Source organism: Diorhabda carinulata, chromosome 5, assembly GCF_026250575.1.
Source record: "Diorhabda carinulata isolate Delta chromosome 5, icDioCari1.1, whole genome shotgun sequence".
NCBI classification, from domain to species: Eukaryota; Metazoa; Arthropoda; class Insecta; order Coleoptera; family Chrysomelidae; genus Diorhabda; species Diorhabda carinulata.
Window position 1 is genome coordinate 7,254,595 of NC_079464.1, and position 14,139 is coordinate 7,268,733.

The 14,139-nt window shown below is 32.5% G+C and overlaps 1 protein-coding gene across 4 annotated transcripts in view; it reads left to right on the forward strand.

Annotated features, from left to right (window-relative positions):
• The window catches only part of LOC130893595 (leucine-rich repeat-containing protein 24), a 269,555-nt gene that overhangs the window by 216,938 nt on the left and 38,478 nt on the right, over positions 1–14,139 (forward strand). Inside the window, exon 1 of one of the 4 annotated variants that reach the window (XM_057799812.1) lies at positions 3,716–4,315. The exons of the other annotated variants lie outside the window; for them this stretch is intronic. The gene's annotated coding sequence lies outside the window, so the exon portion shown is untranslated. Of the gene's footprint in view, positions 1–3,715; positions 4,316–14,139 lie in introns of those variants that run through there. 4 annotated transcript variants of the gene reach the window in all.

A 14,139-nucleotide genomic window follows, 5' to 3' on the forward strand; every position in this document is an offset into this window, starting at 1 on the left:
GTCGAAAGTTTTAAATACAAAGTGTCATGTCCCATAAATAATAATATCCATAAAAACTCAAAGTGCGAATGAAAGAACAATTTACCAGATGTGGTTAAAGAAGATTTTTAGATATTTATCCGAAGATAATCCCGGTTACACCGGAAATAGATAGTTATTTTCCAGAGGTTGACAACACTTTCGCTACGTTGAAAGACCACAAATTATGTGGAAAAATAATTGAAGAAATCAAGAAAAAGTTACATAGATATTATCATGAACGTATTTCATCCCATGTGTTAATTCTTGTTTCTGGATTTAGCTATTGTCGAATAAATGTACGTGATAGCTAATGGAGTAAATCTTTCATTCAAAGTAGTATGCAATGTTTTACATGGAAAAAAAGGATCTACAAGGTGGATGCAGCGATAGCTTAATGTTAGTTAAAAGCTCGTTCGTATGAAAAAGTCACAAAATTGCTTGAATATCTTGAAATGGAATGAAATTGATTTTTTGCTTCGATATATCGTAAATGAAAATTGAATATACTACAGAAACAGATATGTAGCCGAAAAAATGAACCTAATTTGAGGAACGAGCTAGCGAGAAAGCAAAAACCGCTTTTTCTTCCACGATCCACAGTTTTTGATCATGGCCATAGTGTTTTAATATTCCGAAGGTATAATTTTTATTACTAATTTGGAAAAAGAGAAAACTATAACTTTCTAGTGTTATGCTGATTTACTGACACGTTTTGATGCTGAAATTAAAAATAAACGATCGCAATTCTTAATAAAAAAGTTTTATTCCATCACGACAATGCTCCTGCTGAATCTTTCTAGATTGTTGTAGAAAAATTTACCAATTTGCGACTCGATTTATTGCCAGATCCATCATATGCACCTGATCTGGCCCCCTTCGGTTACTGTATATTCCCTAACAAATTTAAATGACAGAGATGAACGTGTATTTTGCGGGACTTTCGAAAGATTATTATAGTTTGTTTAGACTTAAAAGGAGATATAAAATATTTTTTTTTCATTAAAAAGTCGCACTTCCCTTCCACACTGCCCTTCTAGGCATTAAATCAAGTTCATATTTTTAAGAAAAAAAATAGGAAACTGAAAACCACTCGAGTAACAAGAAAAATTGATCTTCCAGGTGGGAATTTGTAGCACTGTTCTTCTATACTTTTTCATACTGCTTAAGTTCAATGGTGGGGCTTTGTTATTCATTTGAAAGCATTCTTCTCATGTTTTTTCCCTATATTAGGGCTCCAAATTAACCTGAAACGCATTCTTAACACGTTGACCCCCAACCAAACTTGATAAACGTTCCCTAGGGTCTAAAAAATTTTTTTGTGTTTTTACACCCCATATGACGTGTGGTTCCAAGGCCCGCTCTGGGCTAAAACTTTTCCCAATAAAATATTTTGCACTTTTTATTCGAAATAAATCTTTTCATTACATGTCGTTGAAGGTACACTCTACATGCAGTTTGGAAAAACTAAATTTTCTTTGCTTTTCCATCCTTGGAATGATTTATGTTTTTATGTAAAGTGCACAAAAATGTGCGATGTGTTTTGGAAAATATCATATCAGATCAAGGTAACGTAAAGGTGGCCGAAATGAAAAATTTTAGTCAAATATTATTTGAATTATGTAATGTTTCAAGAACCCAGGACGGTCCAACCTAACTGTAGAAGAAATTAAAATAAGGTCCATTGGGAGAATGTTTGAAATAAAATACGTCGCGCAGTCCATAGGACCACTCTGGGCTGTGAGTAAAGGTCAGTTGCGGGCCTACGGATCGCACGGTGGTTCAACGTGTTAATTAGCCAGTTATTACTACTTTTAAGTCTGCTGTTAGCAGTTGAAATATCAGTTTGCAGATTATCTTTCTATAATTGGTGCAGCCTAATAAACTTCCAGCTCAATTTTAAACTGCCACCACCAGAGGGGTAACTACAGGATGGCAAGTCGGCAATATGTCATGGACCCCCAGCAAAATTTTACACATTACACATTTAGTAAAAAAATAATTTAGTCTTTACGTAACTTACCTATTTAGTTGCATATACAAGTAAAAAAGTGTATAAAAAATCGTTAAAATTCAATTAATGGGAATCACCGAGTGAATTTTGTATATCAGAAAGACTTTTTCGCCCCTTTTCTATAAGACATCTTATTGACTTTGTTAATAATAAAGAATCATTTTTTATCTTCAGGCTTTCCTGAATGGTGCACTGGATCTGTTATTTCTCACCATTTTTTGACTACGGCTAGTGCCGAGCGATTATTTTCAAATCTAAAAGTGATGAAAACTTATGTAAAACATTCGATAGAACATAAAGATATAGCATTTTTTGCCTATTTTAGCTATAAATAATTCCAGTGGGAGAGCCTCTCCGGCAGGAAATTTCACATTAATTCCTTAGGCCGCACACACAAAGAAAGCAGATTATCCAGCGTCTACTGTAGGCGCTGAAAACCAGCGTCAGTTTTTCTACTGGTTCATGCACAAACGACGCTGATTGCCTGCCGTTCATCCTCAGATGAAGAGTTTGTGCTACTGGAAAATGTGTTGTTACGGATACAAAATGCCAGGCACTGAATCCTCCAGTGAATTAAGACCGAGCAGTTCACGGAGAATATCATCATCTTCTCGACTTTTAAGCAAGATGAGCAACGCTTTTGGCAGTAGATTAGGATAACATTAGACAAAACAAGGCAGGTCTTCTAAAAATTGCGGCGATCAAAATTTCACTATCTATCATTATTAAACAATCATGTGACCACATCCGGCACTAACAACAACCGACCAAGAAATGAAAATTCATTCCGGTAAATTCGTCGGTGCCGGTTTACGCTTGTCCGACAAGCTTTGTCTTTGTCCCTATATAAACTTTTCGCACATTTAATAATCTCAATACTTTCAAATCAAATCAACAATTTATTATTGGATACATTTTTATAAATTTTACATTGTTTATATTTATTTCAAGATTTTGACTTACAGCGAGCTCGGTTATTTCCAATTTTTCGGTTAGTCCATATTTTAAATGAACTTTGTGTTCTTTCCTTCAAAATCACTTCAGCCAATTTCACTCTTTTTCAAATGCCCTGATGATGCCATTAACACTTTTGCTAAACAGAAAGTTCGAAGAAAGGAATTTTAATGATTTATACTATTTACTTAAACTACAATTGTGATGCCAGTTCAATATTCACTTTAAATTAAAGAGAGTTATTAGAAAATCAAGTAGTTATAAAATTTGTTCACGTAGTGATTATAAATTAAAATCTTTATATTGGCGAATTTGTTTAAAATGGTATAGTTACGCCACTGACTACCACTAAATATTTTGCTCTAGATAAATATGATTCTATTCGATAGCATAAGTAATTTCTGTATTCTGACCTACTTTTGCACCTTACTGTATAAAAAGAACCGGATTTACGACGTTTTTAATATGATTCTTCCCACTCTTCACTGACTATTATTCACCACTACGAACTGAAACTTCGGATTTTCAATGACCCTTAATTAACCTTACAGCCGGCAAACATTGTTATTGGCATGTCTTAATACATATTTGATTTATCCTAATTTAAGACATACATAATTGTAAGATATATTTTTTATAAGCCTTTTAATTTTTAAATGTTAAATAAAACTACTTCACTATATACAAATAATTTTCAAGAACACCTTGTATAAGGTCGATCGACCGACTGTCGGTTGAAGTCTTCGTTTAAAATACTACATCCGATGATCTACCGAGCTCCGAATGCGCAGTGAAACACAGATTTGACATGAACAGTTTGTAGTACGGACATTTCGACTCTCAGTCGCTATTTCACCTCCTGAATTATTCGTACCTGAACCGTTTTTTTTTTGTTATAGAGTGAGCATAGTTAAAAGTTGAATTCAATCAGCATTCGTGAAAGTGATTCTAATCAAATAAAAGTTTTATTCTAGTTGAATTAAAAAGGGTATAAAAAACGTTAATAAAACCCCCTAATTAACTACACAAAGGATTTGTAGTTGAACTTATATAGAGGTATATTGTCTACTAAAATGAATTTAAATTTATGTGAAATAATAACAATCGTGAGTGGTAACTGTTTTTGTGTTTTCAAAATTTAAGTGCAAGTGTTTATAAAATAGGTTAATATATGAAATGGGCACTAACATCAGGATATTTATTAAATTTGTGGTACAGTGTTGATGCTGAGATCTATTAGACTGAGTGCCGGGTGCTGGTTCAGTTTACAACCGTAAATTTCACAATATAGTTTAATAACACGTATACCTAGGACCAGGTGTTCCATTGGTAAGTTCTAGATTTACATTATTTATATTCAAAGTATTGAAATTTTTTATATATTTATTCACACAAAGAATTTAGTTGTGAACTCGATATTATACCGGCGGTTGAGTGCCCTAAACTCTGTTTTAATAAAAGTGGACGAAGGCGTCATCAGTGTTGGAACACCTGTTTATTTGCGTAGCCTAGCAACCGTAAAATGCTATAAAAAATCTTATTGTTTGTGACTACAAAGGGTCATAATGTTTACTGACTATACTTAACCATCTGGAAAGCTTCTTAAGTTTATTGGTCGTCTATTGTTATTTCGAGAACATCAGTTTATATTAACTCATTAAATTAAATAATATATCTATTATATCTAACTTTGATATATATAATTTTGTTTTGGGTATATTAAGAATTAACTGAATAGCAATCTCAGATCCAATAGACGTGCTTTATCTTATCTTTTCGCCGGAACATTCCAAATGAAAAAGCGTGGTAAATAAATCATTTTCAATCCTTTTGTTTCATTAGAGACAAAAAGAATAGTTGATTTGAACTTTAATTGTGTTAAGGCGATATGAATTTTCAATTATTTGTAAATAAATTAATGAATATTTTAATAGATTGGTATTTTCTTAGGTTAAAGTTTCCATTTAAAGGTTACAGTTGTTATATTTAATTTTGTTAGTTGATTGAAAAAATGAAAATAATTTTTCTTGTCAATTAAATAGTAGGGACTACAATAAAAATGTTAATCCTATAGTAGTTGGATTATAATATCGGGATGGGATCTGTATAAATGGAATTATCTAATGAAATTTTCACTAATTTTTAATTAACCTTTTGACTGGAAAATTCGCAAACTTTCTCGCGCTTGTGAAGATAATAAAAAAAATTGTTCGAATTATCTAATATGACATGAATTGATTAACTTTCAATTTTTGTATAAAACTTCTCCAATAATATTTATAATTACATCAATTAGATTGTATCATTTTCTTAATGATTTTTTGTATTATATCAACCTTTTGCTAAATGAAGTTTCAAATATAAAATAGCTTCGATAGCGGAACTACAAATTTTGGGTTCTTGTGCAGAGAACCTCTCAGACCCCCTCTGTAAGTATCAAAGACATATTTAATACTCCTATATGGACAGTTTGTATAAGTGGAAGCAAGACAGAGAAATTTTATCTTGATTTCTTGATATCGTATAACCCAAAAGCTAGTTTAAAAATTTTCTATCCTGTTATTTTGAATATTCTCCATTTCTATGGTTGACAGTAAATATTTGTTCATACCATAAACCAGTCCCTCAAAGTTTCTCACTTACATTTTATGGTAAAATTCACAGCTTTGCCTTTCTAATATTACTGTAAATTGAAATAAGTTCATAAATGAACCCAAACGATGTCCCAGACATAAATCAAAGTTCACAACAAAGCTGTGCCAAGTAAAAGTGTGATGTTATCTCTTGTTGAAAAATCTTGTCTTACCGGTAGTGTATTGTGTCAATGGGAAGGTTCTTCAGGTCGCGGTCGTCGACAGATTGTCGAAAATGAAGGTCATAAGTCGCCTTTACGAAATTAGTTGTACTGAAACATCCAAAGAAAAAATAACAAAATGTATATAGGTAGTACTGATTTCTCAAAAAATTATTACGCTAGGATTTAAAACAAAATTTTTTAAAAAAAGTTCTGTAAATAATACACTAATGCTAGATGTAAATATTCAAAGCAAATATGATCTTTTCTAGTATGCAGGATGTTTCACACTTTCCTTTTTTTTAATTGAACGATAATTAAAAATTAGATTTACTTATATTTTGTATATTTTTGATAGAATACGATTTATTCACGTTTAATGAGTTATCTATACGGAAATTTTGTCTTACAATTGACAATATATTTTCATAATTCCAAAAACTCTTCTCAACATCTGCCGAGTTAACTGGAACATATTTTTTATATTTATTTTTATATTATCTCAAATAAAATTATGTAGCTTTGTCGTAAAATTTTCTAATGAAAATAAAGCTTATCTGTCATATTATAATGAAAATTCTACACTTTCTAAGTTACCATTCAAAATTTCGTAAATTTCTCATAAGTATTTAAGCCGTTGTTTTTTCTAAAACCAATTTTAGCTGAAACTTTTGAATTATTTTCTTAAATTCTTCAATAATTTTAACATATTCTATTGAAGACATTTTTTGTTTCTCTAGATTGTTTTTGCTACAAAACTTAAATGCATTTTAATACTTAAAGCTTACTTGATTTGCCAATGAAGCTTTTGTTACAATATTTGGTGAAATAGCAGTACTGTCTTCATAATTTCTACCAAATTCAAACATTATCGCTTCTAACCAAGCTCCCTACCCAGTCAACATTGATTCGGGAGGTAAACGTACATTTGGCAATATCTCTTAATCCTATAGAAATGGTCTGGAGTACATTAAAAAGAAAACTACGCAGATATAATCGTTTACTTAGTCTAAGTTCGGTAATCACAGAAAGCATAAGCAAATTATATCGAAATATGACAATGATGTCATGGTCTTGGTTTTACTACAAGAGTCTTGAAGGTCTTGCAATCTTACAATTGATCTTGTAGAGTATAAGTATACAAAACCATCTCATAAAAGCAGTTTTAAATATTTCAAAATTGAAGAAAGAGAATATATTATCTACACCAATGGCGCCCGTATGAGATGTGGAATGTAACTGATTTTCTTTAAAATGAAAATTGTTTTTGAAATGAAGTCAAAACCATTTTCAATCATGTTCTAATACCGCTGAAAACTGTGGTAAAATTAGCTTCTGATTTATTATTAAGAATAATACGTATTAAGCATTATTTAAAAAATTAAGGTAAAGTTCTATTAGTTAGCTTTTAGATCGACAATTGTCTTACTTCGTGCTCAGTACATGAAGACCAATATTTATGTTGGTAGCGAGTGGCATCATTTCCACTATCCCACAGGCATAGATAACAGGAGTGTTTAGTATAACCATCTTTCATTCCTGTCAAAAAACACACCATCTTCACCAATAACTTCCCACTTGTATTCCATATATTTAATTGCAGTTAATAGCATTTCAATGATACATTTTTTCCCATTACGCAGTAGAACAGCTTTTATGTCATGGCAAAAACAGAGGCCATCATCATTACTGAAGCAACACGTGTACTTTATAAGGAAAAGAAAATTGGCATCGCACATCGATGAGCCTTCGTGGTGAAGTTTTTAAGAAAAAGGAATTACAGGAATCTGGTTTCCCAATACTTCAAGGAGTTCTACGCACAAAAAAGAGCTGACCTAGACCTAATAGTCATTTAAGCAAGAGAAGGAAAAGTTGAGCCCGAATAACGAAAAAGGGAATCCAGATCGAAATAATGTGTTAAGTAGTTTCATGCTCGAGGTCGTAAGAAGAAGCGGAGATTTTGGTTGATAGGGGAAATGTTGAACTTCCAAGTCCTCCTCCGGAAAAAAGTATCAAATTTGATGCGTGTAACTTTTGGTTTATTTACAAGCAGAAAAAAGAGAACCAGTTGATGTATGTACCCAAATTTTTCACTGACACTGTTTGATGATACGATGACTGATACATTCAAGTACCTTTTTACGGTCGGAAAAGATCAAAGTTTCATGTTAATAATATCAAATAATATATATATCAAATAGATCCCAAGAATAACCAAAGAATGTGTACCTAAAATATATTTGGGAATTATTAAAAATCAAAAACTTTTGGAGTTGAATTTCATCAAGAAAATAATTATATGGAATGATGTACGAATAAAGATCCAGCAACCTCCAAGTTTAGAAAGACAAGAACATAAAGATCTCTTGTCTATCGTTTTCGAAAAGATGGTATCCAGGTTTAAAATTCCGTATAGAAAAATCGTTGGTATTCAGAATATTAATTCGTTCTCTTTTTTATTATAATATCCACAGCCAAAAATGGAAATTTGAGGGGAATTTTCATTTACTGCTGGAAAAAGCTTTGTTCTGTCTAATTTACCAGCATGGGATAAATTATAACTTTAATAAAACAGTGGCAAATTACTATCATTTATAAGAATGTGAAAATTTCAAACATTTTTCACATTTTCAATATCAGCATAAGTAATTTGCGGAAGGCAATTAATTCTATGAAATTAGTTGACAGTCCTTCTATCCACACCGATTTTTATCATGAAAAATAATAATGAAAAAATTATATGAATGAACAAAAATAGATTTCAAATAACGACAGTTGTTGTCATGTATGAATGCAGTAAACAAATTAGTATATCCGTGGTATTAGAGTTACAAGTTGTGAAATATCACTTGAAATAGTAACTAAAACTTATAATTCACGGTAAGAAGTATATGGCAGTGAATTTTAAGCGTTAGCACGTATTTTTTCCTAACAAAAGAATACCACTCTAGTTTAGAACGGATTAATTCATCGGGTGAAAACAAGCTAAACAGGAAAACGAATTCTGTTGATAAAAGGAAGAAACGGCTGAGTACATTATATGTACAACAGTTCAACATACGTACTGTTCTCGGTATTATACATAGTAAAGTCACTAGGAACTACTCAAAGTCTCTTAGTAGATATACTTCAAAGAAGAATACGTGGAAAACGAAATGAGCAGCTTCCAGTTATCTCAAGCAAATTTATTCGCCCAAATCTCCAGAATTTTGGGATCTAATTAATCACAATAATATATACTCATTTTTGATGAAACGAAAGATAACAAGCTTTGGTTTACAAAAAGTGAAAATCGACGGTAGTATTTGTCATAGACTTAGTGTTAGTTACTAGTAAATGCGCAAATTACGAGATGATTTAAATGACAAAACGCTTAGAAAATTGCTCTCGAATGGAAGTGCGAATCATGATTATATTCTTAATGAGTATAAAAATTTACTCTTTCCGTCTAAAAACGAAGAAGGAACGAACAACTTCGTCAGACGTCTGAAGTTAGAACTGACTTATGGTAGGTTCGTTCCAACCGTCCTTGGTACGATGACGATTCTGAACAATAGAGATTGCGTATTCTAACAGAACCGTTACCGTTATACGAACGATTATATTTTGTTTTTCATCCGATTTAGGCATCGTTTGTGATCCGGGACGGTTCTTTCGAAACTTGGCTGACAGTAAGTAACTATTACAAGAACTGCGCATAGCCGTATATGAACGGTCCAGATTAGCAGGTTAGAACAAACATAGTAGCGTGCATTATATAAGTTCTGAATGCCCGAATCTAATTTCTACCAAGGTGCTGGGTTTTCATCAAAGCTCAAATAAACTTGATGATTATGTTAATAGAAACGATAGTTATATATGCCTCTTAACTCCCTTTTGTATTTATATTCTTCCTTATTCGACTTGCAACATTTTTTGACACCTTCTCATATTGTATCATCACATCGAGAAGGTAAGTTTCCCGATGTTTTCCCCTTTAAAGTAAACATAATTGACAGTATCAATTGCGCTTGTATAACAACAAATCTATGACTTTAACCAAATGCCAGCCGAACAGGTTCCACCTCGTACCCATTTATCCGTGGCCTGTGAGGGTTGTTCGGTGATGTGCACAAATCATTATACCAATTGAAATTTATCGTCAGGTTTATGGATTGAACAACAAGAGTAAGCAGATGATGCGTCGCTGGTTAGGCAATTTATTGAGTGACGTCAAAGTATGCATGATGAACCAGTGAGCTACCATCACTCATCAATAATGATCTTATTGAGCTTGTGCGGCAGCACGTACTGAAGAAATGTCAATTCACGATTTTGGATAACCATCGCGATCGTGGGTGCCCAATAACCCGATTACAAAATTCAACCCTTAGGAGCAGCACTGGTGATGGCGATGAGTTGTACTTTACCTCGGAAACCAAGCAGAAGTCAATGTATTTATGTCATATTGGATTTACTTTCAGGACGAAATTCAAACTGACTTTGTCGGTATGGACATGCACGGTATTCTAGGACAAGAAGGGTATTCTGCTCATCGATTTCCTTCCACGTGGTGAATAAGTGAACGTTAATCGTTACTATGAAACATTGCAGAAATTATGACGTATCATTCATTTATTTTCATGTTTACTTGCACCTCAAGAAATTCCTATCCTCCAATGAGCGTCTAGCAACGATGAAGAGCTTCAATTCTGAAGGTGGCTACGTTGATAAATTCCGAAACCATGTTGTATTCGTTGTCAAAATATTCCTGATTTTTAAAAATCGAAATATAAACAAAAAAATGAAACCAGAGCTATAATCACAACCTAGAAATAGAAATTATTTGTTGGTTGAATCTCATTGCTACTATTACGCTATATCACACATCAACCCTGTAAGTTATAAAAAAAATACTGTATAAAATGGCACGATTTGTTACGTTTAGTATTGTGAATAACAGTTCCAGTTGTCGATTACTCCCATCTCTATGAAGTTAGTAGCGTTCGTCTAGATCAGGGGTCTCCAAACTTTGAAGCCTTCGGGCCAGGATAATTTTTTTCGGTACATCTCAAGGACCAAAACAATAATCGTTGAAAAATCACAATTAATTTCATATTTGTTGTTTGTTAGTTATAAATATGCTTACGCTTAGATATTTTAGTTGAGTTTTCTACATCATCAAAGTTTCACCTTGCTATTAAATAAAGTAATTATCACTCTGTGTTTTCATTCTATTCCATTCAACTTATCACAGTACATACATAGTACATTGTAACACATTAGTCTTAGGGCCCTTTCACACCAAACGAATCCGAATCGAATCAGAATCACTTCGAATCAAGTTGAATCTGATTGACCAAGATTCTTTTCCCGCCTTCAAACCGGACGAATCTGGTTCAATCAGAATCACTTGATTCAACCTGTCAGATTCCTGGTCCGTTCAATCTTGAATCAACAACCATACGAGATGGACGTGGAGTTATTAATTTTAAAAGTTAAAGAAAATAGTGCGATTTATGAAGCCAGTGATAAAAATCACAGCAACAGAAATCTCATATCTTATGTGTGGAGGAAAATTGGCGAAGAATTAAACATTCCAGGTAAGAATTATTCAGGTCCCCTGGTCTAGATATTGGTCACGAAATATACCAAAGCACAACGTTGCCAATAGAGAAGTTTTAAAATACTTCTCAATTTTTTAATAAATCTTTAAGTATTTAACGAATTTATTTTATATATTCATTTTAATAATATTTCAATTAAAATTATACTTTATATGTTTAAATGTACGTTAAAAATGGTACCTATCAAGTATTTTGTTTTATTTAGTTCAAACTTCTTGGAAGGAGGAACAGTAGAAAAAATCTTCCAAATTTGATCATCCTCGTATGTATCTTTAAAAATTTTTTAAAAATCAAAATAGTGTGAGCTATTTTTTTTTCTCATAAGGAAACTTTCTATATGGGCTTGACTCGTAAATTTATTTTGAAGTGAAAAGGAACACTTTTTGAAAAAACCGAACTTTCTGACTATAGGGAGAATTCGAATATAAAAGTTGATATTCCAAGTCAATGTGGACTGTAATTATATCAATTATTATTAAACATACAATATCAACATTTCGTTTGTATCTCAGATCCTTGTCTACGAACTTTACTATAATTCGATATCAAATTGATATTTGAATAGATATTTTCTTCTAGTGGTTATCATACGAGAGGACTTGGATATTATAGACTCAATACGTATGCTTTTGAAAGTTTATAATCGGAATAGAGGAGTATTAGATATCTTAACTTGAAACCGATGTATAATAGAATCTCGGTTAGTCTAAATAAAGAACGACAAGTGCCACTTGCGTGTTCCAAGTATTCATTCGATGTAATTGCCGCCCTAAGCTGTACATATGAATGCCCGCTATTGCGATATTTGACCTATAGGTAATGCCACTCTGGATTGAGAGGCGAGTGCATAAAGGCGGCATTAAGTCTATTATATTTGACGAGGTACTGAGTTCCAGACCAAACAATTTTGAATGGTTGAATTCACCAATATGCATTCTGGTTATGTATAAACGGAGATATGGTTGAGAAATAAAGCTAAAAGTGTTTGTATGTTTAGTATTGTACCTCTGATTCAGCAGTTTGATTTGAATATTATAGGTCAGTAACTACCATTATTTTAGTATGAAATACCGACGAAAAGATTTTTTAATCAAGTGGAGAGTTATTAATTTAAATCACTACACTCTACACCTTTGTTTTTGTACAATGATCAAGTTGATTATTCCACTGAATGTCTACCACGTTATTCCTCATTCAAATAGCGTCTTTCTACACCGTATTACAAGGAATGGTATTCAAGTTTTCAAATATGGCAACAATGATGTGAATATGTCAAATATGACATTGTCATGATATAATTGTTTGCAAGTTTTAACACGTCGTACTCACCGTTTGGGTGTTTAAGACACTGTTTCCATTTTCGCGTGACAATATGAAAGAGAAATTCGTTAAAATTTAATGAATGAAGTATGGGGTGGGCACAAACTTATTACCTAATCTAATCGTTCATATGAGAATATGAGTTTTCTGCGCGAAATCATCGTAACCTTATTCTCGAACGTTCTGAATATGAAATTGATGGACGTCCAGGAAGTTATAAGTCTCATATAACTAGGTATTTGCTACTCAATGTAATTAGAATCCAGTTTCTGGCAACTAGACGGTGCCATTCAAGTTAACTAATTTCTACAATGACACGACCAAATTCTCGGAATAATTACCTAAGTGACAATTTATGCATTAATGTATATCTCAGGGTTTATGTTTCGCTGCCGATGAAACTGCTTAATTGGAAGTTGGGAGATAATTAAAATTAATTTAACAATTTTCCGCTAAATACATTTGATATTTTATTAAATAAAGCTATGATCTAAAAATTTTATGTCCATTGTGTTATGGAATTTTTGATTTTTTATGAAAAAGTTTCGAATAGAATTGGAAAATTAAAAAACACTATATTCTTTTTAAACGCAAATTAAAACAACTTAATCTTACAATGTTTTTCGTTTCGGTTATTAAGGCAACTTGCCCCAAATAGATTCCTTTGAAATCAGTGATGGATGTACGCTTAGGCACGCGAGGCCCAAGCCTATGGCGGTATGATTTGAGGACAAAAATTTGAAAATAAATTTATTTTTGTAAAGAATTTTCCATAAAATATGTGATGGCTCAATTTTTTATTTATTTTTCAGTCTATGGATAAGATGATAATTTTTAAAAAGATCAATTAAAGTCTGTATCGAATGATATTCTTTTTTATTCTTTAAGGCCTCTTGAAATGACGCATGACAACGTGCATTGCACGACGCAATATTTCTCGATGAAAATTAGATGAAGTTAAGCTGATTGTTTTGCAAGATACGCACTTGCAACATTATCGGTTTGGTGCCATTTATTTTGCGTGCAGGTTGCAATTCTAGGAAGAAATGATTTTGTGTTCTGCTGGTATTACGTCTCTTGCCAAGAATTTTTTAGTTATCTCATGTTTTATTCTTCTTGGGAGTTTGTCAAGTGTTTCTTCATCCATTTTCAAATATAATTTTGTATATTTTCTCAACTAATTCTATAGCTGAATTTATGTTTTCCCTTATTTTATCTGGCCAGGGCTTGGCCCACCATCGGCATCGCCTAAGTACTCTTAAGGCCCTTTCACACCAAATGAATCCGAATCAATCAGAATCACTCCGAATCAAGTTGAATCTGATTGACCAAGATTCGGCTTCGAGAGCTCCGTTTAAATGTGAAGGGACTCTTTTCCCGCCTTCAGACCGGACGAATCTGGTTCAATCAGGTTTGATTCGAGGTCGCACTTG